At 40.4% G+C, this 27528-nt stretch overlaps 1 long non-coding RNA gene across 11 annotated transcripts in view; it reads left to right on the top strand.

Annotated features, from left to right (window-relative positions):
* Positions 1 to 27528, top strand: part of LOC144308023 (uncharacterized) — a 405010-nt gene that overhangs the window by 14457 nt on the left and 363025 nt on the right. For 10 of the 11 annotated variants that reach the window (XR_013374673.1, XR_013374666.1, XR_013374670.1 and 7 more), the window contains one exon: positions 3160 to 3230. This is a non-coding gene — a long non-coding RNA (uncharacterized LOC144308023). Of the gene's footprint in view, positions 1 to 409; positions 547 to 3159; positions 3231 to 27528 lie in introns of all 11 variants that reach the window. The other variant, XR_013374665.1, reaches the window with a different exon arrangement.

Genomic DNA, 27528 nt, shown 5'->3' with positions numbered 1-27528 from the left:
TGTCATGACTGAAATCTCGATATAATTGTGTTTTTTAAATTTAATTTATTTATTCATGAGAGAGAGAGACAGAGACATAGGCAGAGGGAGAAGCAGGTTCCTCGCAGGGAGCCCAATATGGGACTCGATCCCCAGACCCCGGGATCACACCCTGAGGCCAAGGCAGATGCTCAACCACTGAGCCATCCAGGTGTTCCTGAAATCTCGATATAAGATTAAATACATAAATGCTGGAAAACAGATAAGTTAGATTCATGGTGGTTCTTTTTGTCCTCATTTCTCCTGCTTTCCTCACCTGTACTCTGCAGAGGATTTACTGGTTTCAGATGTAGATGAACTAGATTCTGTCCTGAATAAAAGTCAGATGGTTAGAGAGTTACCTGTTTAGACTGTTTTATTTATTTTTTAGAGGGCAAAGTGAGAGTGCACATGAATGAGGGGAGGGGCAAAGGAAGAAGGAGAAGCAAGGAGCCCAGCGTGGAACTCCCAGGACCCTGAGATCATCACCTGAGCTGAAGGCAGATGCTTAATGACTGAGCCACTCAGGTGCCCTTACACTGTTTTTAATGTTTATTGTTATTTAAAGTGTTCACTGAGGTGCCAGCTAGCCATTTATTTATTACATCCAGTTTATGTATTTACTTTTTTTTTTTTTAATTATTCATGAGAGACACAGAGAGAGAGGCAGAGGGAGAAGCAGGCTCCATGCAGGGAGCCTGACATGGGACTTGACCCCGGGGTCTCCAGGATCAGGCCCTGGGCTGAAGGCGGCGCTAAACTGCTGAGCTAGGGCAGCCCTGGTGGCGCAGCAGTTTGGCGCCACCTGCAGCCTGGGGTGTGATCCTGGAGACCCAGGATCGAGTCCCACGTCGGGCTCCCTGCATAGAGCCTGCTTCTCCCTCTGTCTGTGTCTCTGCCCCTCTCTCTGTGCCAATAAATAAATAAAATATTTAAAAAAACAATAAAATAAACTGCTGAGCCACCCGGGCTGCCCCCTGCACCCCCCCTTTTTTTTTAGTGAAGAAAGTTTAATTTAAAAAATAAGCATAAAAAAATAAAAATAATAAAAAATAAGCATAAGATGGGTACCTGGGTGGCTCAGTTGGTTAAGCATCTGACTCTTAATTTCGGCTCAGGTTGAGATTTCAGGGTCCTGGGACTGAGACCTTCACTGGGCTCCACGGTCAGTGAGGAGCCACACGTCTGGATCCCAGCTCAGCAGGCAGTCTGCTTCTCCCTCTCCCTCTCTCTGCCCCTTCCCCTGCTTGTGCTCACGCTCTCTCTCTTTCTCAAATAAATAAATAAATATCTTTTAAAAAATAAGTAAAATATTCTTGTTTTCAAGGAAGCACATACTCATTATAGAAAATTTAGAGAATACAAATACAGATTTTGAGAAAATATTGACTATGCTTAGAAAATTAATATGTGTGATGTATGTATCACACACCCATGTAGGTAAATGTATGTAATTTACTTTCTGAAGATATATATCTCAAATTTTAATATAAAGCATTATATAAAAAAATTATATAAAAGGCCATGAATGTGAGATAACCAAATAACTGACAATCATTAATTTTATGGTGAATGAGCTACTACTAGTAAATATACATAAGACTCTTTTTTGCATATGTGGCTTCTAGACATGTTGTCCATAACTCAGACTGGTGTATATCATTTTATTTATTTAGATTTTATTTATTTACTTGAGAGGGAGAGTGCATGCAACTCTGAGTTGGGGGAGGAGCAGAAGGAGGGGGGAAAGGAAAGAGAAAGAATTTCAAGCAGACTCCACTGAATGTGGAACTGAATGTGGAAGCTCTATTTCATGACCCTGAGATCATGACCTGAGCCAAAACCAACTGAGCCCCCCCCCCAGCATCTCTGGTGAATACCATTTTAGCACTCAATGTTGCCCACGTGTGAAGGAGAACAGAGCAAAGATTATGTTCGGTATTGATGTTTAATTAACTATGAGGCTTGTTTACCACCTAAATGACATCTCCTCACCAAGTTTAATAACCAAGCTGTTTGAACTTAGGTCTTAATGAATTTATAAATTCTTTCACACCATGGGCCTCAAGTGCTAGAAATTTAAATACATGAAGACAAAAATGTCTATAATGTTAATATAGTAGGTTTTTTAAAACACATCTATTAGAGCTTATATTTTTTTTAAAGATTTTTATTTATTTATTCATAGAGACAGAGAGAGAGAGGCAGAGACAGGCAGAGGGAGAAGCAGACATCATACAGAACCTGATGTGGGACTCGATCCAGGGTCTCCAGGATCACACTCTGGACTGCAGGCGGCGCTAAACCGCTGTGCCGCCGGGGCTGCCCTAGAGCTTATATTTTCAAAGAAATGTTTTGGTCAACATGGTTGCCTTAAAGGTTATGAATCGTCTCCATAATCGAGGACTTTATTTTTGTGACTATATTTATTCAGCAGTATTGATTGAGTGCTGTATATGTTCGCATTTTTATAGTCCCTGTGGATGAGTGAGATAGGTAGACCACAGTCTAATGAAAGAGAGAGATGACACCCAGCCATTGTGATACAAGAGCTCACACTTTGAATGGAAGGTGGCATAGGGAGATTCCAGGCTCCTACCCAGTCCCTGGAGTCAAGTTGCACATAAAAGCAACGTGACTTCTACACTGAATATGGCCAGTGGAATCCCAGGGTGTGAGTGGTGTATTGACAAAGAAAGCAGTGTCACAAGAGATTAAATGAAGAAGCAAACGTGAAATCTACTTGTCTTCTGTTACCCCAGACATTAAAGATTTTTGTAAAATGTCACACTTCTCATCGCACTTCTTGAGAAAACACATTTTTCATAAAAATATATGATTGATATATATAAAAAAAGAAAGAGCATTAATTGGAATGTTTCATAGTCAAACCTATGGTGAAGGCCAAGAAATCCTGCTACATCAGTGGATTGGTAGTGACCTTTTAAACACCCCAGGATTTAGCAGAGGGAATGGCATGCAGTAGGTACTCCACGAATGCTTACTGATAATTGACTGCAAAAGGTCTGACAAAATGATTGTTGCACATGAAAAATCCTTGTTCAGGTCTAACCCCAGATAGGTCTGAGTGCGGGGACGAGTTTCCTTGGATAGCTTGCTAATTTGTTATCTCAATTCCAGGGGTGCCTCTGTAATCTGAATAAGAGAGTCCACACTGCCAAGGCACACTGAACATGCGTCAGATACTCGGGGTGAGTACTTTGACAAGGACCATATGTGTTTGGATTTTAAATTTAGATTTAAAATGGATACATTTGTTTAAGACAAATTCACTCGATTTAATATTATTCAGTTTGCATCTGCATTGATACATTTACCTATACACACACACAGACTAGAAGTTTAATTGACATGGCTTAAAATAAGTCAGTGTTTGATTTTTCTGGTTCATGCAGACTGCCTGGTTCAAATCCAGGCTCTACCACTTAAAACTGTGTGACCTTGGAAAGGTTACTTGACCTCTATGTTCCTCGATTCCTAATCTACGGATTAGAGATGATGATTACACCCAAATTATAGAATGTGTATGAGGCTAAATGAGTTCATATGTGTAAGGAGCATAGAATACTCTTTGTTCAAAGAGCTGTGTAGGTATTGTATTATCATTATCCTAAACCACAAAATAGTAACATTAAAAATATTTAACCTACCAGATCAGATAGTCTGTGAAATGGTTGTTAACATATACAAGACAGTGATTATACTAAAAATTTTAAGTGTTTCTGGGGGTGCATGGGTGACTCAGTTCATAGAGTATGCAAGCCTTGATGGTGGGGTTGTGAGTTTGAGCCCCATCCGTGTTGGGTGCAGAGATTGCTCAAATAAATAAACTTTAAAAAATATTTTAAATGTTTCTGAAGCCAAGCAAGTTAATATCTACAAAGAGCAGAGAATACTGTCTTGTAGCAACTATTCTATTGTTATTATTCTTAACCATGATAATATTAAAAACATTTAGATTACTAGATCAAACTAATACTTTACCATCTGTCATGAAGGTTTTATTTTCAATGTCTTAAATATGTTGAAACACATGAATTACAAAAATGAGCATGAAATTAAGTGGAGAAAATGGAAATGCAGTCATTTAGAATACCTTTTCTGTCTTAGATGAAAAATATATCCTCAAGGAACCCAGTGCCATGGAACTGAATACATTTTAAAATCTAATTCATTTTTCTTGCAATTTATGGATCTGGAATTATTAAAATGTTCATATCTTTGAGCTAATGTGGTGTAACAAATTTAATTTGCAAAACAAAGATGACATGACTAGAACATGATCCATAATCACTTTTTCCCCCCTTCAGCTTCATGTTGTAGGCACTCAGATAGACAAGTCAAGTGTATTTCATAACTTCATAGAACTTTCCAAATAATAAACTCTTAGAAAATCATAAAAGAATAGAATTTTGGAACAAAACAATTGTCAGAATTTATCTTCCACACTGTTGTTTCTCAGTCTTGTAGGGCACAACCCCACCAGCCTTGACATGGTTGTTTGGAATGTATGTGGGTGTTTTGGGCTCTTATTTTTTACTGGGAAGTTGTCTGACTACAGCGTCATTGGATACGTGTGAAAGGATGGGGAAATTAGGGAAGGATTGAGTGGCGAGAGCCACACAAGAAAGGACAGGCTGATGGGAAGCTTGCCTGTAGAGTGGCAGCTCCTGGGCAGTGATGGCCATACCCTCCTACCAATGACCATCCTCTACCCTTGGCTGGCAGCTTCCTCAAGAAGAGTGAGGCCTCACTTTCCACACAGCAGCAAGTCTGGAGGTGCTGTGTTTGGATATGGCCAGCCCTGTTCCCTCCTTGCAGTAGGTCTCTGAGTTCTATCTGGAAGGCAGATTGGAGCAACATGTCTTCAAGGCTGCTGGTCACTGAGGTTTCTAAACCCAGCTTAGTGCCTGTCAGCGGTCTGGGTTGTTTGCTGTGTCTGACAAAGATGACCCAAGTTCAATATTGGTATGCTTCTGGGGTGTGTCTGATTTCCTAGACTGTCTTCTTTGAAGATGTTTCATTTTGGTGTTTTGGCAGAGTATGTGGGAAGAGGGTAAAGATTGTAATTAAGCTTGCTTATTTGAAGGGCCGTTTACTCTGCATATAGCAGGGATTATTATTATTAGTTCTAGTGGTAGTAGTAATTATAGTAGTAAAAGGAGGGGAGAGAGTGAGAGGAGGAGAAGAAATAGAGTAGCTCTACTAATAACATCAATTTATTGGTCACAAGGCTGAGGCCTGCTGTGTAAAATATCATGCAGTACTTATAGCAATACTTCAAAGAACAGATCAGTAGGATTCTAATTTCAGAGATAACATACAGAGGAGTTAAATAACTTGTCCCAACTCATCAAGCTAGCAAATGATAGAAGTAGAATTCAGACCTATGGAATAGGAATCCCTCATACTGGCTCCCATCTTCTGCCCTTAGAATCAAGACCTGGGATTGATTATTCCACAGGCTTGTTGTATGATATAACTTGTCACTACATATCTGATCTTTTTTTTTTTTTTTAAGATTTATTTATTTGTTCATGAGAGAGAGAGAGAGAGAGAGGCAGAGACATAGGCAGAGGGAGAAGCAGGCTCCACTCAGAGAGCCCAATGCGGGACTCAATCCCAGGATCCTGGGATCATGCCCTGAGTCAAAGGTAGACGCTCAACCTCTGAGCCACCCAAGCATCCCCGTATCTGATCTTTTATGTCTGAATTTCCCCACCCACAGAAAGTCTGTAATAATAACCAATCTGACGTTCTTGTGGGGTTAATATGAGAGAAAAAAATGTTGTTGAGAAAGTGTTTTGTTAACTGTAAATCCTTTGTCAGTAAATGTTGGTTATTATCTTACTGCTATTAAACATTTTGTGTTCTAGAAATGAGAGTAGCATGTTCTTATAAAACTTTGATAACAGCATGTGCTGTAAATTTGCTCTCCAGAGTTCTGATCCCAGACTTTAAGAGCTGGAGATCATCCAGTTCACAGGTTCTCAATGCTGCTGCATATTTGTATCATTTGGGGGAGGTTTTTTTTTTTTTTTTTTAAAGATTTTATTTATTTATTTGACAGAGAAAGAGAGCTAGAGAGCACAGGCAAAGGGGGAACAGCAGAGGGAGAGGGACAAGCAGACAACCTGTGGAGTAGAGAGCCCCACATGGGGTTCAATTCCAGGACCCTGGGATCATGACCTGAGCTAAAGGCAGATGCTTCACCAACTGAGCCCCTCAGGCATGCCCCATGGGGGAGCTTTTATTTTTTATTATTTTAATTTTGGGGGGGGGAGCTTTTAAAAATGATTGTTGCCCAAGATTCAGTACACTTTCAGAAATCAGATTTAATTGGTCTAGTGAAGGGCTTAGGCATTTAAGTATATACATGTACACATGTGTGCATCTGTATTTGTATATGTTGTAAGTGTGTGTATGTGTGTTCTCCAAGGTGATGCTACCATGTAGCCTTTGGGCAAATGTGGCTGGATCAAACCAACAAGCTTCCTTTTGATGTGTGGGGTAACCATATGTTTACGAAGGATACCCCAGTTGACACGCCTTGTCCACTGCCCCATCTGGTTAGCCTACCCCTTTCACTCTAGTTGTAGGGATAAACAACTAGTATGTAAATTATGCATAGTATGTAAATTATATAGTCCCCTACTGATGAGGAACTGAGGCTTTGGGAGGCTATTTTCCTTCTAAAAGGAATTGAATATGGGATTGCTTTAGAGTCATGTTGAACATCTTATGAGTAAGCAGGATGTTTCTTTAGATTGTTAAGTGGAGAGCATTTCTTAATTTTTCTATAATAAGATAAGTCATTAAAATAGAAATAGGCCCTCTTTCCATGTAAGTCAACAAACTTTTGCACTACTGAGGTCTCCCAACCCACTGGATTCATTTATGTAGAAAACAGTTGATCATCATTTATAATTTCTGAAAGCACCTTCTTGTGAATACTGTCCTTTCTTATTTGGAAAATTGAATTGAGAAAACAAATCAACAGTTTTATCAGTTGTCTCATTATTAGTTTTCCGAATATCACACATGGCCCTGCTAGATATGACGTGCCTAGTGACAATATTTATGAAACCTTAAAACAAAAGAAAATTTGACTCTGACCAAGAGATCTGAACTGTCGTTTCTGTGACAAGCAGTGATGCAGTCTTCTTAGCTGAAACTTTCTCAGACAACATTAGACTTGATTTTGGCCTTAAGGTCAATATTACTTAGAATGTACATGCCCCAGTAAGGGTAGGATACTATTTAGCCAGTAGTCTGGCTTTTAAAGGATACACAAGAAGTCTATATTCAGTATACATACAAATCCATGCAAGTGGGCATTTTGTTATGGTGTTAGTAAGAATATTGTCTCATCATTGGGCATATTTTTCCAGGATGACCCAATCAGAAGTGCGGATCCAGGAAAATAACGTGTTTCAATTGAAGTCCATCAGAGTGAAACCAAGGATGGTAGAAGTTCATATCACTCAGCATTATTGACTTTATCCTCGTGAAATTCATGGATTGTACGATACCTTGAAGATCTTAGTGCAGTACCTCATAGAAGTTTGGAATGTTCACATTGTTGTTGGTGTATGGTCATAGATAAAACTCAGAGTTTGTTTTAATTTTTTTAAATAGTGTAATATTACTTCAGGTATCTAATAGAGTGATTCAACAGTTCTCTATGTTACTCAGTGCTCATCATGATAAGTGTACTCTTCATCTGCATCACCTATTTCACTCATCCCCCCCATCCCCTCTAGTGGCCATCGTTGCGTTCTCTATAGTTAAGAGTCTGTTCCTTAGTGTGCCTCTTTTTCCCCCTCTATGTTCATGTTTCTTAAATTCCACATAAAAGTGAAATCATATGGTGTTTGTCTTTCTGACTGACGTATTTTGCTTAGCATCATACTCTCTACCTTCATTCATGCTGTTGCAAATGGCAAGATTTCAGTCTTAAAATTACCTAATTTAAGAAAGAAAGGTCAACACATTTCCCCAGACATTTTCTGAGGAAAGGGGACAATTAAAAGAGACATTTAATCTCAGTGTCTTTCTGGTTCTTCCAAGACATGCTGGGAGTCCCTCCTCTGTGTTCTCACTTCACATTTCCTTTATTAGCAACCATGGCACAGAATACTATAATTATTGTTTTGCAAGTCTTTCTGTAGTCTAGAACAGAAACCATGTCCTACTTTGCATTCCCAGCACTTAGCAAAGAAATTAGCCCATAACAGATATACAAAATCCTTGAGTCAATTAATAACATACCACAAAATGAAGAGGAGCTTGAGTATCCAATCAAGAATTATGTTCTTGGAGAGAACACATTGTCAGGGAACTGTGATGTTTAGGCTGACATAAAAATATACAATGAAACATCTTGGAAAACATACATTTATTTCCTATGAACAAAGCACTTAGGCTCATTCAGGATTCGGAGAGAATCAACTGCTTACTGTAGGTACTTGAGAGAATGAGGGAGTTAGAGAGACCATATCAAAATCTGATTTTGCTTAAATTGATCAATATGTTTCAGTGACCCTACCTTGGATGCTGAAACAGTTGTGCTCATCAGAGTTCATTCTAACTTAATCTGATCAGTGGGGAATCTCTTTCAATGTGGAAATAACCAAAGCTTTACAGATACACTTTCTGGAATAATGTGATTACAAGATCAACCAAGGATGGCCTATTGCAAAGGGTTTAAGTAGTCCTAGAGAATTCTGACTTGTTATCTGGATGAAAATGACAGCATACATACACAATGACGTGAATTGCCAATGCTGCTGTCACCTGCTTAGAATGTCTCGACTGTGACAGTCCTTTCCAAAGAGACAGTTCAGTTGTCAACACCAGAGTATAAGAACTCTGCACCTTCCAGAACCCGTTAGACTTTCAACGTGTTTTACTTATATGGAGGTATCCATTTGTGAGCCATTGGATGGCCTCCGTGGTAAAGAAAAAGAGAAGTGATAGATGGAGTTGGCCTTCTGAGCAGGAAGATGCTTTGTGTCATACCAAGCAGTCACTGATTTCCCTCTGTGTTCAAAGGAGTATAAACCACCTGGCTTAGTTCAGTTGTGCCTATCCATAAAGCGCCAGATGGCCTCCAGACACCAGTGTTGCTTACTAATCACAAGCAATGTCATCTCTCTATTGGCATAATGCGCACTCTGATAAAGTTATGCAGTTGCTGTGGGACTGGAGAAGTTTTATAATCTTGCCAGCTTCTACCCTTTACAATCAGTAATGTTTACAGACCACTTTGGGGATGTTTCTCTAAGGATAGATCGATCCCTTTAATCTTGGTATCATCTATACATCACTGAGTTATTTTACTCTGTGTTTTTACCTGTTTACAAGATGAATGAAACTCTTCCTTTTGGATCTCAAACTGGCATGTCACCCAAGAAGCACCCAACGACCTCATAGTCCTGGGAGCCCCATACATGCCAATGTCTCTGACTCCCAGGCCATCATCCATGTTTGTAACTAATGTGGATTGGAAACTGTGCTGCTGTCCAGAAACAAGATTTTATTTTTTATTTTTATTTTTTTTAAGATTTTATTTATTTATTCATGAGAAACAGAGAGAGAGGCAGAGACACATGCAGAGAGCCTGACATGGGACCCGATCCCTGGACTCCAGGATCGCGCCCTGGGCCAAAGGCAGGTGCCAAACCACTGAGCCACCCAGGGATCCCCCAGATTTTATTTTTAAAAAAATTTTTAAAGATTGTATTTATTTGACAAAGAGAGTGAGAGAACACAAGCAGGGGGAGTAGCAGAAGGATAAGCAGGGTCCCTGCTGAGTAGGGGGCCATATCCCAGGACCCCAGGATCATGACCTGGGCCAGGATCATGACCTGGGCAGACACTTCACCAACCGAGGCACCAGGGTGCCCCAAGGAACCAGATTTTAGAGAAAAGTTTTCCTAATATTAGCACAGTTGACTGAGCCACCTAGCGTTTCTTCCAAGATCTTGTCTTTGCCTTTCAACTTAAAGACAAGGAGTTGATACCTGCTACTCTCCACTATCCCCTTAAAAGAAAATCTTGCAGATACTTTTTTCCTTAAGATTTTATTTATTTATTCATGAGAGACAGAGAGAGAGAAAGAGAGGCAGAGTCATAGGCAGAGGGAATAGCAGGCTCTATGCAGGGAGCCCGATGTGGGACTCGATCCCAGGACTCCAGGATCACGCCCTGAGCCAAAGGCAGATGGTTAACCGCTGAGCCACCCACACATCCTTCTTGCAGATAATCCACTTCACAATTTACCAATGGCAGTTAACTCTTTCATATGACTAGAATAATGGTGACTGTCTTTCTGGCTTTTGATATACAGTGGTGACTTTAAAATGTAATATAGAAGGGCACCTGGCTGGCTCAGTCGGTTTAGCATCTGCCTTAGGCTCTGGTTGTGATCTCAGGGTCTGGGATCAAGCCCTGTGTCAGGTTCCCTACTCAGGGAGGAGCCTGCTTCTCCCTCTCCCTCTGCCCCTACCTGCCCCTCAGCTCGTATTCCCTCTCACTCTGCTCCCCCTTCAAATAAATAAAATATTTTAAGAGAAAATGTAATATACAGCAATAGTATTTTTTAAATTTTAAGTAAATTAAAATTTACTTAAAATACTACTTACAGCAGTATTATTAACAAGAGTATATTTTCCATGAGTTGCAATGAAATAGTAGTTGTCCAATATATTTCATCTGAATATCTTTTGCTCCACTATTTCTATATGTCATAGTATTTAATTTATAAAAATGATGTATTTTAGAAGTAGGTGGCTCTGCCATTGTCCAGTCCTCCTTTTGCAAACATCTTTCTTTTTTCTTTTTTTTTTTTTAAGCAAGAAAGAGACAGTGCATGTGCGTGAACAGGGGTGGGGAGGGACAGAGAGAGAGAAAAAGAATCTCCTGCAGAGACTGTGCTGAATGCAGACCCAGACATGGGGCTTAATCCCACCATGACCTAGAGATCGTGACACAAGCCAAAATCAAGAACCCAACTGACTGAGCCACCCCAGGCACCCCCAAAGAAACATTTCTGAGACATTTCAAACAATTTTGAAAAAGTCACATTTTGGTTTGTACACAAGTGATTGAATTTCACTTCCCAGGAGTAAAACTTTTTTTCCAATAAAATGTAGTACGACAGCCATGACATGACCAATTCTGCATTTCAAAGTGATACGGAAATCAGTGTACTAAATTAATTTTGAGGCAGCTGCTCTAGTGATGTTAATAGTGTGTGTACCTTCCTGCAGCGGAGGACTTATGGAATCACTTTCTAAAATGACTCACTAGGGAGTCTACAGTGAAGGAAGACCTGAGGACTGGTTTCTCCAGCCTTTTGATAAGATTCTAGTAGAGATGTGGTTTCTTCCTCCTAGATTTTTCACAGTGATCATGAATATTCTTTTGGATTTCATAGACCTGTATGCTCTGCTAAGGTCAAGATTTCAGAGAGAGACGGGATCCCTGGGTGGCGCAGCGGTTTAGCGCCTGCCTTTGGCCCAGGGCGCGATCCTGGAGACCCGGGATCGAATCCCACATCAGGCTCCCGGTGCATGGAGCCTGCTTCTCCCTCTGCCTATGTCTCTGCCTCTCTCTCTCTCTCTCTCTCTGTGACTATCATAAGTAAATAAAAAAAAAAAAAAAAAAGATTTCAGAGAGAGCTTAATAACATTTGTGGTAGTATTTGGTGACTTACTAGGGCTGTTGGCTTGGTCCTTGTCCAGACCTTCCAGAGAATAGCATATCTTAGCCTCTTCAAATCACGGTGCTTCCCACACTCCGTGCACGTGGGGGCATCTCCTCTGAGGTGGTATCTGACTTTATTGATGCCTTTCTCTGGCAGAACATCTACCTGTGCTTAAAGCCCATTCAACTCAAAGTTGTAGGGAGAACAGAGTTTTGTGACTGGAAACACAGCTGCTTATCTTTCGTATCTGCCCAGGTATTCACGTGACACTGCAAAGAATCTCCATCAGTTAAAACTGGTAGAGTACAGATGGCAAACAAGCATATGAAAGGATGTTCCACATCCTATGCAAGTTAAAACAGTCATGAGATACCACCACACAACTGTTAGAGATGGTGAAATCCAAAACATTGACAACACCAAATGCTGGGGAGGAGGTGGAGCGAGAAGAACTGCCTCGTTCATTGCTGGTGGGAATGCAAGATGGTGCAAAGTGGCTACTTTGGAAGACAGTTTGATGATTTCTTACAGAACTAAACATAGTCTAGCCATATGATCTAGCAATTGTGCTCCTTAGTATTTACCCAGAGGAGCTGAAAACTTATGTGTACACAGAAACCTGCACACAACCCTGTATGGCACTTTTGTTCGTAATTGCCAAAACTTGAAAGCAACCAAGGTGTCTTTCAGTAGATGAATGGAGAAATAGACTGTAGCCCATTCAGGCAATGGAGTATTACTCAGCATCAAAAAGGAGCTATCAGGCCATGGAAAAACATGGTGGGAACCTGCAGTACGTATTACTAAGTGCGAAAAGTTGACCTGAAAAAGCTTCAGAGTTCATGATTCCAACTCTATGACATTCTGGGAAAGGCAAAACTATGAAACTGTAAAAAGATCAGTGGTTTTTGTTGTACTATGAGTGCCTTAAACACAGGTCAAGTTTCTTGGCATACAGGTCTCTTTGTATCTCCAAGATCTGCAATGCTAAGGCCTTGATCATGATGTGATAAATAAGGTGCTCAGATTATTCCAGTTCACATTTCCTGAATGTTTTTTGCTCCCCACCCCTGTTTGACTTTAATTCTTACTGTCACAAGGTCATAGCATCTAAGAACATCTCTCTACTGCATTTTCTCCACTCTCAAAATTATCTCGTTACTTCTGGTGTAGGTTGTGGGCTTCTTGTGGGGCAGTTTGTCCTCAGAGCTTTTGCTCAGCTGATTTTCTTTGTCTAGAAACCCTTGACGTCCATCAGATTCTGTGTGTGGCCCACTTTTCCATCAGTGTCTACTTTGGTGCTCATCTTTGCCTTGTACTTCCCTGGGGTATGTTGCTTGAGGGGTGTATACTCTGTGGAATGATTTCACTGCCGGGTGTTTGGTCTCCTTATATAGCTATCATGTTATATATACATATATACGTGTGCTATTTTTATGATGTTGTGTATATATACTATGTATACACACACACACACACACACACACACGGAAGAACCTTGAGATCAGAAACATGTCATTCTCCTCTTGATGCAGTCTTTATTGGTGATGGTGATGTGTCCTATGTTGCTCTTTCTCTTTAAATGCTGACCTGGGGGGACGCCTGGGTGACTCAGTGGTTGAGCATCTGCCTTTGGCTCAGGGTGTGATCCTCGGGTCCCGGGATTGAGTCCTGTGTCAGGCTCCCTCCAGGGAGCCTGCTTCTCCCTCTGCCTGTGTCTCTGCCTCTCTCTGTGTGTCTTTCATGAATAAATAAATAAAATATTAAAAAAAAAAAGAAATACTAACTTGGGGCAACTAGCTGACTTAGTCAAAAGAGTATGCTACTCTTGATCACAGGGTTGTGAGTTTGAGCCCCACATGGGGTGTAGAGATTTTTTAAATAAATAAAACTTTAAAAAAATAAATATTGACCATTGATCTTCAAATGAAAAAGTAAAAATACATTTAAAACTTTTTGGGGATCCCTGGGTGGCTCAGCAGTTTGGCACCTGTCTTTGGCCCAGGGCGTGATCCTGGAGTCCCGGGATCGAGTCCCGCATTGGGCTCCCAGCATGGAGCCTGCTTCTCCCTCCGCCTGTGTCTCTGCTTCTCTCTCTCTCTCTCTCTGTCTATCATAAATAAATAAATCTTTAAAAAAATTTGTTTAATTAAGTAAAAATAATTAAAAGATAGTAGTAATAATAATAATGGTAATAATAATAAAAGGGCCGCTATTGGTGGGCACTTATAAAAAGAGCTTCTTGGGGATCCCTGGGTGGCTCAGTGGTTTAGCACCTGCCTTTGCCCCAGGGCGCGATCCTGGAGTCCCGGGATCGAATCCCACGTCGGGCTCCCGGTGCATGGAGCCTGCTTTTCCCTCTGCCTGTGTCTCTGCCTCTCTCTCTCTCTCTCTCTCTCTATCATGAATAAATAAATAAAAGAAAAATCTTTAAAAAAAGAAAAAAGAGCTTCTTTCTTAGACTCTCCATTATCATCTTTTTCCACCTGGCAGCCTCCCATGTGCCAAGTGCCAATCAACTTATATTCTCACTTTTCAAGAATCACATGTTTTCTTGTGCTTCTCTGCTTTTGCACAAGCTGCCCCTTCACTGAGCATGTCCTCCTTGCTCCTTTGTCTTGTTTGTCTGGAGTCTCCAGACTAGTGCTTTGGACCTATTGAAGTCTCTGTTTCTTTGGGTTGGCATCTCCAGTTGTGCCCTTTCTTGTTAAGGCAGAAATGATGCTCTCTTTTCTCTCTCTCTTTTTTTTTTCTTTTTTTAAAGTAGACTCTATGCCTAGTATGGGGCTTGAACACATGACCCTGAGATCAGAAGTTGCTTGCTCTACACATTGAGGCAGCAGGTGCCATTTGTTCTTGCCTTCTTTTTTTTTTATTTTAGATTTTATTTCTTTATTCATGAGAGACACCGAGAGACAAGCAGAGACATAGACAGAGCTCCCTAAAGGGAGCTCCCTAAAGGGAGCCCAATGTGAGACTTGATCCTGGGACTCAGGGATCACGACCTGAGCCAAAGGCAGAAGATGCTCAACCACTGAGCCACCCAGGTGCCACTCCTTCTTGCCTTCTTGATCCTCTGTTACAACCTCAGTCCATTGGTTCATCACTGTTTATTTGCAGAAACATATTTATGTATTTCTCTGTTTATTTACATACAGATTTTAGACTTTTACCCTGTTCCTTTTTGTATCCTAGTACCATGCAATGCTTTCCTAGCATCCCTGCCAGGAAATGCTACTGAAAGGTCCTTCCAACTACAGACTGACTTCAAAGACTTGACTACTTATTCAGCCTTGAGCTACCTTTTGATGGAAAAGAAGTGATTTTTCTTTCTTGAACAATAAGCACACACATCAATATCAATAAATTTTATTTCAAGAGTTGAATTATGGGACTCCTGGGTGGCTCAGTGGTTGAGCACCTACCTTTGGCCCAGGTCATGATCCTGGGGTCCTGGGATTGAGTCCCACACCGGGATCCCTGTGGGGAGCCTGCTTCTCCCTGTGCCTGTGTCTCTGCTTCTCTCTCTGTGTTTCTCATGAATAAATAAATAAAATCTTTAAAAAAAAAAGTTGAATTACTTATTTAAAAAAAAAAAACTTCCCATTATTATAAGTTTGCAATAATTGTGTAAATGAATTAGTGACTTTCATCCAAACTATAATAAGAGAGCTGGTAGTTTTCTTTAGATGTGCGTTGGTAGAGTTTCATGGGCAGTTATATGGTTCTTTAAAAAAGCAAGTATTTTTGAAGGCTGTGAAGGGGTCTGATCTCAGGAGTTCCTAAAAGCCCAATTTTGGAGTCTCACTCTCCTGGGACTGACAGTGAAGTCTCAATTTCACCTTCTACCAGAAGTATGACCAGTATACATCCATCATTTGTAAAATAAAGTATTTCATGTCGTAACTTTACAAGACATAATCTGAAGATGTTTTATAAACATGAGGTAGGGGGACGCCTGGGTGGCTTAGCAGTTGAGCATCTGCCTTCTGCCCAGGGCATGATCCCAAGGTCCAAGATCAAGTCCCATCTAGGACTCCCCACAGGGAGCCTGCTTCTCCCTCTGCCTCTGTCTCTGCCTCTCTCTGTTTTCTCTCATGCATAAATAAATAAAATCTTAAAAAAATAAATAAACGTGAGGTAGTATAAAAGCATAAGTGCTAAATAACTAGCTACATTTATTTTACTAAATTTTCCAGTATATACACTTAGCTGTTCATTACTACTATCTTATATATATTCTTTCCTCTTCTTCCTCTTTCATCTCCTTCTCCTCTCTCCCTGTTTCTTCTCCTCTTCCCTTTCTTTTCCAAGTGATGCCTTCTAGCGACCCATGCTCCCCTGGATATGAGGTTTTGGTTCTGAGACAACTCTGGATCTCAGAAAGTGTTCCTGTTGCCTTCCACAAAGTGGTTCATTTGATCCTGTTGGCCGCCCTTGGGTAGAATCACCTTTGACCCCCCACAGGGAGAAACGTAGTCAGAGTACCACCCTGTGCCTGTCATACCCAAAGCCCGTGTAAGACATTAATGTATGCCATTGATCCACCTATATGACAGTACTCGGAGAGTAGTTTGGGGGCTCTGGTTAAAACAGTAAAGACAAAACTGTCTTCTTGGATGCATATCTGCCCTCCAGTCTTTAATGGGATTGGTACCAATATGGCACTAGCTGTACCCCAGGCTCTGTTCTGGATTATTGGGTCCAAGTAATTTATTCTGCTGCCCCATCCTGTTGCACTTGAAAAACTTAGTACTTAGTGCAAATAATAAAATATTCTTCACAGAGTAAAGTATTGCTGACAGTGGCATACTAATTCATACTGTTTCCATTTTAATAATCACTGTTTGTTTTGTCACTGACATTTTCACATGAAATATTCTTCTGTCTAAAGTAAAGTACTTCTATTTAATTTCCTTCAGGATAATGAATTCTGTACAAGAAAAAGCTGTTTTCTGCAGGCCCTTATTTCTATTCTTTTACCTTGCCGCTGCTTTGTAATTTATTTACAGTTCTGTTCTTTGTTTGAGAACACTGCCTCGCTACATGGTCCAACTTTTTCCTGCAGTTAGTTTTACCCTCTTTGTGTAATTTCTCTGTGACTAGTACATTGTTTACATTTTCACATGCATCACATTCTTATTCAATGATGCTTTGTAGACCAGGATTCACGTTGGACTGAGTGTAGTCCTAGCTGAACATCCTTAGTCTGCTCTGTGTATCACACATGTATGTACCTATGTGGGAATTCTATAGTGTCTGACACCACAGGTGTTCCTTGACACCTCAACGCTGGTTCCTGATACTTTTCCAAAGTGTTTCCAAAAACATAAGAAAAACAATCATGTATACCATCTATTTTTGTTTTTGCTGTTAAAAAGATTTTCTTGTATATTTGATAATGTATGTGTCCTCATGAGTCAGTTTCTTGTGTTTAGGTCTTTCCTAACATTTGTTTCCAAATTAAAATTGACAAACTTTTATAGACCTTTGGTTGGAAAATAAAGCTTTTCATTTAGCAGAGATATTGCAAAATATGAACGTTTGATAGTTGGCAGCAGAGAGTGGTGATTCTAAACTTTATCAGCTCACCTAGGACATTTTTTTCCTCTAGTTTCAAACTGTCTGCTTATCTATTCCTTTTCTGGGACACTCAGTAAAGTAGATAACTTTGAAAAATTATTTGCTCCTCAGCAAGGAGGTAGGAAATACACACATATGTATTTGTGTGTACATATATGTGTGTATGCATACATATATGTACATATATACACAACACCTAGAGATGCATATACATGTGTGCGTGTGTATTTGTGTACACATATACATGCATGTATTTGTATATATACATAAGTGTATATATGTGTGTGTATACATTTGTGCATATACATACATGTGGACACATACATGCATGTACGCGTATGTGTATGTATAGGTACATATATACACATAATACATATTCACTATACCTGTGTGTATGATAGTATGTATATCTGTCATATATGTAGTGTGTTAGTAGTATATATACTACATATATGTAGTGTACGTGTATGCACATATATGTGCATATGTATACATATACACACATGTATAATACGTCCCTGCTATACCTATGTGTGTATATATATGACTGTGTATATAGATATGTTATACATATATAGCATATATTTGTTAGTAGCATATGTACCATGTATACACTACATGTTTGTACTATACAAATAGATAAATATATACATGTATATGCATATATATGATATGTAAGTATAATAGTAAAGCCTGGTTAAACTGCAGCTTAACTGGTTAAGTTGATAATAGGATCTGCTGGAGGTGAGGAAGAGCTGATGGGCAGAAGGCCAGAGAAGTCCCTAACATTACACCCATTTCTAGTTTGTTCTAGGACAGGACAGGGCAGAGTAAATACCTGGGATGTGGGGCCGTGTGTAACAAGGGCTTCTTAGTAGCTTCAGTGATAGAAGATCACTATTGAAGATTAGGGAAATCCATAAAGGTTCAGGCAAGAAAAAGTAGCAGTTGAGTCTGAGAGATGTAGAGAAGTGCTCACAGTGAGAGTCTCTATGAGTTATTGCCCACCAACCTGGAATTTGGGCTTACACCTTATACCCAATAAAGAACTGAGCTGAAAAGCAGAAATTAAAGCACAAGTCAATAGGAAAGCTGACTTGTAAATGGACCCATAGCTCAGGAATTTCTAAACTTCCTTGTCCAAAAAATGTATATTCACTGAGAAAAACACATTTCAAAATGCAGATGACAAGAAGGAAAATAAGTAACACATAAGTAATTGTCAAGACTCACACTGGAGTTTCCTTTTTCTTTTTTTTTTTTTTAAGATTTTATTTATTCATGAGAGACATTGAGAGAGAGGCAGAGACCCAGGCAGAGGGAGAAGCAGGCCCCATGCAGGGAGCTCGACGACGTGAGACTCGATCCTGGGTCTCCAGGATCACACCCTGGGGTGAAGGTGGCGCCAAACTGCTGAGCCACCCGGGCTACCCTGGAGTTTTATTTTTCTATTAATTGAGGGTGAACTGGCTTTTCTGTTTGAGATCATTGGAATTGTGCTATGTCACGATATCAGGGTTGCTTGTTGGTCTGCAGGATGTGGGATGAAATGAGACCTGTGGGTCTAATAGAACATCAGGTTAAAGTGTTTGGACGGTGCCTGTGGGCAGTGGGGAATTATGGACCATGCATGAGGAAGGTGGGAACGGGGAGAACTGTACTGTAAAAATGTTAATTATGTTGCGATGGGAAGGGTTCTATAAACCTAAGTGTAGCTGACATGTTGGCAGATAGTTTCAGACAGAGTATTGTTTAGAGCACCTGAAGTACAAGAGAAAAGAAAGATTTGAGTGGTCTCAAGATGTAGAATGGATAACACATGGCATTTGACGAGAATTGGTGGGTACAGAGGGACAAGTTCTAGGGAGGTGTGATTCTGTGTCCCGGTGACCACATCTAGTTAGAAGCTGACACTGTTTTCATGGATTCAGCTAAGAGGCAATTATGGATCTCAGTGTCTGGTTTCCGGGTTAAAGGGGGAGAAGTGGGAACATACAGTACCAGGCTAAGGAACTAACTTCATTTTGAAAAAGGCTTTAAGGAGAGCAGCCGATAGCCTAAATTTCTTCTGCTCACATAGGTTACCACTGCTACATTTCTACATTGTCTTTATGATTGAAGAAGGTGAAGGCATATGTCAAAGTAATGATCTGATGAATGTGTGAAATCGGTTTTTATGATTCCTTTGGCATCTTTTTTTGGGTTCAAGGTTCTTAGTGCAGTGTTCAAAAGTCTGTTGTGGGGATTTCAGTTCACCAGTGGAAGCTGGCATTATGCTCTAGTCTAAGAAAGAAAGGCTAGCGGAAAGCTTTTTTTTTTTTTTTTAAGATGTTATTTATCTATTTTACAGGGAGAGAGCACAAGCAGGGGGAGCAGCAGAGGGAGAGGGAGAAGCTGGCTCCCCAATGAGCAGGGAGCCTGATGTGGGGCTCAATCCAGGACCCTGGGATCATGACCTGAGCCAAAGCAGACACTTAACTATCTGAACCACCCAGGTTCCCCTAAATGAAATTTTTTTAAGAGAGAGCCAGAAAATGACAAGAGTCATGTTCAGCATGTTCTGAATCATGAGCTGGAAGTTGCATTACACTATGATCAGTCATAATCTCCGACATCAAGCAGGACGCTAGAATGAAGTTGACAAGAAGATCCTCCATTTCAATCCTTTGCCTTTAGACCTGGGTTATCCCATTGAGACAGGACTTCAGAGTAACCTCTTAATCCAACCTGCTGTCTTACTCAAAACACATGGAGAACATGATCCATCCACCAGTCCCACTGGGGCAATATAGAAAATATGGCAGATCCTGAATTAACAAAATAGCAATGCTCTCAGTTGACCCCTGACACTATCCTGACAGTCAGCCCACCTCAACTGTCTCTACATTGCATTATGTGTATAACTTTACTTAGGCAAACATGGCAACATCAGCCTTGATTTCTGAAGACCCAGTACATAGCAAGAATGGAAAAATTGGTGACTGATTGTAAAATAGATTGCAATATAATCAAATACAAAATCATTACATGAAAACTTTGTACTTTTTTTTTAAAAGATTTTATTTATTTATTCATGAGAGACACACACAGAGAGAGAGAGAGAGAGAGAGAGAGAGAGGAGGCAGAGGGAGAAGCAGGCTCCATGCAGGGAGCCTGACATGGGACTCGATCCCGGGTCTCCAGGATCACACCCTGGGCTGAAGGCGGCACTAAACCGCTGAGCCACCCGGGCTGCCCCTGTACTTTTTAGCATTAGAATATAGGTGAACCAGGCATTATGTTTCATGGTTAATTCAAGTAAACATTTTATGAGCCTGAAAAGTATAAAACCATTTTTACAATGACAGAGATAATTTGGTCTCATGTATTTTCCACAAGAGAAATTCTCTGTCAATTAAAATGCTGTATGAAAAGGCATAAGATGGTGTGTTAGAAGGGTTTGGGTTCTAGGATAACCGGTTAACCCTTCATCCCCTGCACGTTCATCCTCATTCAGGACCTTTAGCCCAATCATCTATGAAGAACATAGCTGCTAAGAGCAGCTCCTCCATTGGGTCTCTGCAAGAGTCTCACAGATAGCTAATGGGTGTGAGAGAATGTAGTCCGGTGCAGAGTTCGGTGCAAATTTAGAGATGTCATTAAAGTATATAGTCCTTGCTTTAAATAGCAATATATATACATTTTTTTAGAACTTTATTCATAAGGAATTAAGTACTCCTGGAATAGTAATTCTAACTCCGTGAGTAGTAAAACTAAGTATAATTTCTTATTTCTGTTATATGCCATTTGATAGCAAGATAATGGAGATTAGAACTCTTTTCTTAAATAATCAAATTTGTCCTTGAATAAAACAGCATTGTAGTCAAATTAGTATTCAGTTGGCTTGTTTTATCCCAGCTTTCTGAGCTATTTCCTCAAGAGTCATTGACTATTTGCCACCTCTTTTAAAATTCAGAAAATGATATTTAGGGAAGCATTCTATATTAGAAAGATAAAAGGTTGAATGGATACTTACAGTATGCAGAATGTCTAGAAAATAACATGTAATAGGAGTTCTGGGGGGGGCTCAAAATGACAATACAAAGGAACTTCCTGGCGAAGCTTGGTAAAGATTTGCCCTCTTCACCCACCTTGATTTTACTTGTATGAGCTGATTCATTTGGGCACACCTACGAATATCAGGACAGGACAGGAAGTGTCAAACTGTGTCAGCAGTTGCAACAAATAGATAACGTTTCTGGTGGACTGCCAGGCAGGATGGAGGTGGAAGTGGATGGGGGTGGAGGGACCAAGACCTTTAAGACCCCAGTCCCATAGTGGATGGTGTAGCCCCTGACATTATACTCATAATAAAGGGAGGAAGCATTGAACAGCATAGTGGGAATGTTGTAAGTACAAACATGTTGGAGGTCTGCCCACCGGCATGGTGACACGTGATACCTTTTGGAATTAAAATTCAGTAAGAGATGAAACAGCTATTTCTGGGAAAAGGTGGATAGACCCTCTTCTTCTGGATATAAGCCAATTTGCATGTGGAATTTAGAACTACAATAGCTTTTCTTTTGCCCTGCAGGACAAGCGATATCTTTGAGACCTGCAGTTCCATTTGGAAGCCGAAATTCTTTTGGAGTTAAGGTTTTTGATCGCCGCTTCTCGGCCTTTTGGCTAAGATCAAGTGTGGAGTTAAGGCTTTTGACCATTAGGTGAAATTGTCCTGAATGAGGTGTCTTTTTTTTTTTTTTTTTCCTGGAAAAAAGAATGGGTTCCTAGAAGACCCAGGAGACTATGAACATACAATGCTTGTATGCTGTCCACCACTGTCTATATTTTATGAAAGTTTGCAGAGAAGAAGAGAGAGGAATCATGCCATTACTTCTTGTCTCCTTTGGCAGCCTGTACTCTTTCATTCTGTATCATATTCCCATCCTTACATACATAAAAAGTATTGATTACCTGGTGATACTTTGTCCTATCACAAACCTTAGTTAATTAAAAATACATATGCAGAGAGAATCTAATACATGCCATGTAAAAGCTCCAGGTTGCTGTGGAACCATAAATCAATGAGACAGTGTGTCATCTTTTTTTTTTTTTTTTAAAGATTTTATCTATTTATTCATGAGAGACACACAGAGAGAGGCAGAAACGCAGGCAGAAGGAGAAGCAGGCTGCCTTCAGGGAGCCCGACGCGGGACTCGTTCCTGGGCCCCGGGATCATGCCCTGCGCCAAAGGCAGATGCTCAACTGCTGAGCCACCCAGGCATCCCAGTGTGTCATCTTTGACCAAAAAACTTAAGGGAAACATAAATTGGAAATATCATCTGGAAGAGAATGTTCTTCCTATAAGCTAGTCAGGATTCTCAAAGGATTTTCAGAAAAAGATGGGTAAGAGAAGTGTGTGGCACTGCTGGTGTGATGCTCAGGGATGTGGTAGGAGAATCTGAAACCCTGATAGAGCACTGGGTTTACTGTAACTTCACACTCATTGAGCTGGCCAAGAGTTTACCCGCATCACATTACAAATAAACACTTTGTCTCTAACACAGGCTAAAGTATTGCCAAGCATCCTGGGCCACCTCTGAATTTGCTCTTCCTGGAAATGACTCCTTTGAGTTCCTATCCAACTCTGTGATTCCTGCTTGACTCTAGTTTTGGCACAACTATTACTGAAGCCTCTGGTGCCGAGATTAAAGTCAGGGCTGTCACGTTTGCCTTCCAGGAAGTCACTGGCAAATACCCACTCTTGGTTTGTTTTCAGATTTGTCAGTTGGCTGATGGCCAAGCTGGTCAATCAGCCAGAAGGTATATATTCTACAAATCACAACTGGAGTCTGCTTGCTGGAACAAAGCTGAGCTGCCAATTTCAGAAGATAAAATGTGTTTCACTTAGGAATCACATTTAATTATACAGAATTTATGTGTTTTATTTTTTGTTACTCCTGAGTGTCAAACTGTAAATGTGAGCTAATGAGAGAGAACTCGAGTACAATGCCTGGCAGGGTCAGGTGGATGGCAGACATGTAAAGTAAGGTCCTTTCACTTACTCTGGTACTTCCTCCCTTTACTTAGCCAGGGAAGAAATAACTTGCTAAAGGTGGTTCACTAGTACAAGCAGGCTTCCGCAGAGGTTACAAATGCATAATGGTGCGTGTAGGTGTGTGACGGTAGAAGAGGGTAAGATTAGGATGTGTAGTGAGTATTTCATAGTAGCCAAGGTTAATTAAGCTGCACAGGATAATCATACATGCTAAGAACATCATTTCCTTTGTTAATTGAAGCATAACTCGCTTCATTGAAATCTGAAATTTAAGCAATATCTTGGGAGTGCCTGGTTGGCTAAGTCAGTAATACATGCAACTCTTGATCTCAGGGTTGTGAGTTCAAGCCCCAGTTTGGGTGTAGAGCTTACCTTAAAAATAAATAAAATAAATTAATAAATAATTAAATTAAGAAAAAAAAAGAAAGAAAAATCTTAGTAGGAAGGCTCTGCCAACTGTAGTGGTGCTTTAAACTTTCTCCCACTGGAGATTTTTTTCCCTTATTTGGAACATAGAAACTGCTCCTGTTGTTAGTATTGAGGAAAAAAACGTAAATAAATAATGAAAGCTACATACAACGCATGGCATAAATGCACAGTGATGAGAGTACATTGTGATTTTAGCCATATTTCTATTTACTTGAACTGTTTCCAGATGATAATTTAGTAAATGAGACAAGGAGGTCTTTAAAGAGGATACACCAGGATTTAGGAGCTCTTGTGGGTTCTGTACTTCCTATGTACTATACTATTTCTGGATTCAAAATTCTTTGATTTTGCAATTCATAGCAAATTAAAACTATCTTTTTCTGGGTTCATGATAAAGAGCTAGAAGGACCAGAGGCAGAGTTCAGTGGGCTGCTATTCATTTCCTAAAGGGGCAAAAAGTATAAATTTAATCATTCCATCATTAATTAACCTGCTGACTGGAGAACATTGCTAGATCTGTATACAAGGCATATTCAGAGGAAAGTGGGTTGTTCATCTATGATTGGAATTACTTGTCAGGCTAGTCTTAGCAACATGTGATTTTGAGATTTTGCCTGTTGATGACCAAGAAAGATGCATGCCCAAAGAGAACGAAATTACACAGCCTGCAAATTAGTAAGACCAAGTTAGAATAGCACCCGGAAGCCTCATGTGGAGTTTGATTTCAAAGCTTTGTGATGTAAGCAAAGTGAAGGACACCTGTAGACACGGCACATGCTGTCTGACGGTTTTGATGCGCATTATCAGAGGACTGTGCTGGTTCCCGACACGTGATTGGTTAGGCAGACAGTACATGGACCTAAAAATATGACCCATAAATTTCTTAGTGATGCTTTCTTTCTACATACATGCTTTCGCATGACTCTCTTCATTTATTTTTTTTAAGATTTTATTTGTTTATTCATGAGAGACACAGAGAGAGAAGCAGAAACATAGGCAGAGAGAGAAGCAGGTTCCCCACGGGGAGCCCAACACGGAACTTGATCCCAGGACCCTGGGATTACAGCCTGAACTGAAGGCAGATGCTCAACCACTGAGCCACCCAGGCACCCCCCTGACTCTCTTCTTTAGAACACAAGTTACTGAGGATGTTATGAATTAGTAGGGAATCATGGAGAGAAAAGCTGAAGAAAATATTTAGAGGGCATAATTTGCTTAAATTAGATTAGAATCTAGGGACATTATTTAGAGAATTTACAGCATTTTCTCATCACATGGCTTGTTGCCCAATTACGAAGAACACTGAAGCTTTGTCAGGCAGGGACTGCTCTTTCAGTTTTCTACCCCTTCCTCCTGGAAGCCAGCTGATATCACATGCATGATATTTCATGCATAGTGACCTCTCACGGAATTGTATTAAATATTTAAGAATTACCTGGAGGATTCCTGGGTGGCTCAGTCAATTAAACATCTGACTCTTGATGTCAGCTCACATCTTGATCTCAGGGTCCTGAGTTCAAGCCACACATTAGGCTCCATGCTGGCTAGGGAACCTACATTAAAAATAAAAAATCAGATGGAATAAGATCATAGACTCTAAAAGCAGAAGATATTTTAGATGTCATCCTCTTCAAACTTCTTACTCAACAAAGCACCATGGAGGGGAGGAAACTTGTCTTTTTCCTCTACCCTTTTAAGTTGTCAACTAGGACCTCAGTAATAAACAACATATTAACAAGGGAAAGCATACAATTTTATTTAATAGAAGTTTGTGTGACATGGAGGCCTTCATAAGGAAATGAAGATATGGAGAAAGGTTGAGCCTGAGAGTTTTTATGCTAGATTTGGTGCAGAGTGGATGCTGTGGGAAGTTATGATAACACAGAGTGAACTGGGGGAGACTTCACAAGACCTGTGTGTTCAGATTCCTTTGTGTCTCCTGTCTTCAGAGGTAAGGACACTGCTTTCCTCTGAGTATGGGGAGGGCACCTCTCCCATGAGAGTTTTCTGACCTGTTTCAGGTGAAGGTCAGAGAGGTCACTCTACACCTGCCAGTTTTCAAAGCTGGAAATACTCGGTTAATTGAGGTGCACGTCCTGATCCCTATGAACCAACACCCAAGCAGGTCAAGTGATTAGACTCCCATTCTTCCCCTCAGTACAATACCGTTCCCTTGACTCAGTGCAGTACCATTCTCCCCTAAAACACTGTTTACACTCTGTAACTTGATTTGATTGTAATCTGTGTTCAGTTAGAAATATCAAATCTTGCAGTTAAATATTTAATAAGAAAAAGATATTTTCTTAAATTCTATTTTTTCTTTTGTGGCGCTCAAATATATTCCACAAGAGTCTGCATTGGTTTTTGGGTTGTTGTTGTTGTTGTTTAGATTTATTTATTTGTCAGCGAGACTGAGCTGGGGTCAGAGCATGGGAAAGAGAGAGGGGGAATCTCATGCAGACCCCCCACCAAGCACGGACTTGAGGCAGGGCTCCATCCCAGGACCCTGAGATGACCAGAGCCCAAATCAAGAGTTGGCCGCTTAAGTGGCTGAGCCGCCCAGGTGCCCCAAGGGTCTGCATTTCTAGGAAGGAATTCTGCAAAGGCACGTTCTACAAGTTAACACATGATTTTAGCTCAATAGCTCAGGAACATGTGTGTTCTATAAATTAAGGTAAGCTCTACTCCCTGTGGGTTCCTAGTTTATTGGGTCACATGACACCTGTGACTATGGGCTTATTCTTGATTCTTTGGATATTTCTTATTAAGAAATGCATAATTCAGATTGTGAATCCCAGTGGCATTTATTGACTATGTGATATTAGGAGGAGGTTACCCAAACAAACAAGACTGTTACAGATACAATGAATCACAGAGCACCTAGGTTGGGAAGAGGGAAACATAAATTATGTGGGGAAATGATATAGGAAGAGACTGTGTAAAGTGCTCTGATTTCTCCTTTCCTGAGGTCTGCATTCGTTGCCCTTCTTACTTGTTTCTTTGCTTTATGAGACAGAGTATAATTAATGTGACTTTGTTTTTTTCGCTCCACTCACTCACACTGTGTCTGCCGGAAATGAAATCCGAGCGTCTCGGGGGCAAGACGTCCTGTAGCACCTTTGGTCACATGTTGACAGACTGTATCTTGATTCATTGCCACATTGGTTAATCTACAGCATGTGACTGTAATCATTTACCCTTTAGAGGGTCACTATGTTTCCCTCATTTCCGTGTCCCGTTGTCTCCAAATATCAGGCTCACAGAGTAACTGTCTGAGCACCCACATTGTGAGGCTTCTGCTCACATTATTTTCTGTGTCACCTTCCCTCCCATCTCTGCTCATCCCTAAAAGTCTCATTCCAGTCTCATAATTATCCCCATCTCTCTTCTTATTCCTCACATCCCTTCATCCCTTTATGCTGCATGTCACTCCCTACCCTCATTGATGTCATTTGTATTTGTACTGAAGGCGATATTTTTTGAAAAATATTCCTGTGCTCTTTTGCTTGCCCTTGGGCATAGCTTCTCCCCCCCAGTGAACCGGAATCATCCATTATCTAAAATGCCGATAAGGATTTCTAAAGCAGGAAAGGAAAGCAGAAATAATGAGGTCATTGTTCACTTCCTCCCAAAGCGCACTGTTTTTTGAGAACCTAAGAGTGAAGCAGCCAATCTTGAAAGTCAGGCTTTATCAGGGAGAAAGGGGATTTATAGCTAGCTTTACATATCA

This window comes from Canis aureus, chromosome X, assembly GCF_053574225.1.
Source record: "Canis aureus isolate CA01 chromosome X, VMU_Caureus_v.1.0, whole genome shotgun sequence".
Classification (NCBI taxonomy): Eukaryota; Metazoa; Chordata; class Mammalia; order Carnivora; family Canidae; genus Canis; species Canis aureus.
Note: the sequence above shows the minus strand (reverse complement) of the source record. Positions and strands in the feature narration are given on the sequence as shown.